Source organism: Paramisgurnus dabryanus, unplaced genomic scaffold (assembly GCF_030506205.2).
Source record: "Paramisgurnus dabryanus unplaced genomic scaffold, PD_genome_1.1 h2tg000351l_1_25508__unclustered, whole genome shotgun sequence".
In the NCBI taxonomy this organism is placed as follows: Eukaryota; Metazoa; Chordata; class Actinopteri; order Cypriniformes; family Cobitidae; genus Paramisgurnus; species Paramisgurnus dabryanus.
This window is the reverse complement of record NW_027394229.1, coordinates 10686-12500: the sequence shown is the minus strand read 5'-3', so window position 1 is coordinate 12500 and position 1815 is coordinate 10686.

Genomic DNA, 1815 nt, shown 5'->3' with positions numbered 1-1815 from the left:
CTCCGTATCTCGGCCGGGCTTAGGGTTAGAGAGGCGCGGGTTGGCTCGTTGGATAGGTCCGCTCCGGTAGAGCAACCGACCCAAGGGACGAGTCGATCCGACCCAAGGCGCCCGAGCTACGGGCGTTTAAAGGTCAGGCGGTGGTGCCCCGTATCTCGGCCGGGCTTGGGGTTAGAGAGACGCGGGTTGGCTCGTTGGAAAGGTCCCCTCCGGTGGAGCAACCGACCCAAAGGGCGAAGTCCTGGGACTTTGTGCGCCGGAGCTACGGGCGTTTAAAGGTCAGGCGGTGGTGCCCCGTATCTCGGCCGGGCTTAGGGTTAGAGAGACGAGGGTTGGCTCGTTGGAAAGGGCCGCTCCGGTAGAGCAACCGACCCAAAGGGCGAGTCGATCCGAGCAAGGGCGTCCGAGCTGCGGCCGTGGGAAAATCCGCGGAGGGACCGCCGTATCTCGGCCGGGCTTGGGGTTAGGGAGAAGCGGGTAGGCTCGTTCGAAAGGTCCCCTCGGGTGGAGCAACCGACCCAAAGGGCGAGTCGATCCGAGCAAAGGCGCCCGAGTTACGGCCGTTTAAAGGTCAGGCGGTGGTACCCCGTATCTCGGCCGGGCTTAGGGTTAGAGAGACGAGGGTTGGCTCGTTGGAAAGGTCCCCTCCGGTGGAGCAACCGACCCAAAGGGCGAAGTCCTGGGACTTTGTGCGCCGGAGCTACGGGCGTTTAAAGGTCAGGCGGTGGTGCCCCGTATCTCGGCCGGGCTTAGGGTTAGAGAGACGAGGGTTGGCTCGTTGGAAAGGGCCGCTCCGGTAGAGCAACCGACCCAAAGGGCGAGTCGATCCGAGCAAGGGCGTCCGAGCTGCGGCCGTGGGAAAATCCGCGGAGGGACCGCCGTATCTCGGCCGGGCTTGGGGTTAGGGAGAAGCGGGTAGGCTCGTTCGAAAGGTCCCCTCGGGTAGAGCAACCGACCCAAAGGGCGAGTCGATCCGAGCAAATGCGCCCGAGTTACGGCCGTTTAAAGGTCAGGCGGTGGTACCCCGTATCTCGGCCGGGCTTAGGGTTAGAGAGACGAGGGTTGGCTCGTTGGAAAGGTCCCCTCGGGTGGAGCAACCGACCCAAAGGGCGAGTCGATCCGAGCAAATGCGCCCGAGTTACGGCCGTTTAAAGGTCAGGCGGTGGTACCCCGTATCTCGGCCGGGCTTAGGGTTAGAGAGACGAGGGTTGGCTCGTTGGAAAGGTCCCCTCGGGTGGAGCAACCGACCCAAAGGGCGAGTCGATCCGAGCAAAGGCGCCCGAGTTACGGCCGTTTAAAGGTCAGGCGGTGGTACCCCGTATCTCGGCCGGGCTTAGGGTTAGAGAGACGAGGGTTGGCTCGTTGGATAGGGCCGCTCCGGTAGAGCAACCGACCCAAAGGGCGAGTCGATCCGAGCAAAGGCGCCCGAGTTACGGCCGTTTAAAGGTCAGGCGGTGGTACCCCGTATCTCGGCCGGGCTTGGGGTTAGAGAGACGAGGGTTGGCTCGTTGGAAAGGTCCGCTCGGGTAGAGCAACCGACCCAAAGGGCGAGTTCATCCGAGCAAAGGCGCCCGAGCTGCGGCCGTGGGAAAATCCGCGGAGGGACCGCCGTATCTCGGCCGGGCTTAGGGTTAGAGAGACGAGGGTTGGCTCGTTGGATAGGGCCGCTCCGGTAGAGCAACCGACCCAAAGGGCGAGTCGATCCGAGCAAAGGCGCCCGAGCTGCGGCCGTGGGAAAATCCGCGGAGGGACCGCCGTATCTCGGCCGGGCTTAGGGTTAGAGAAGCGGGTTGGCTCGTTGGATAGGGCCGCTCC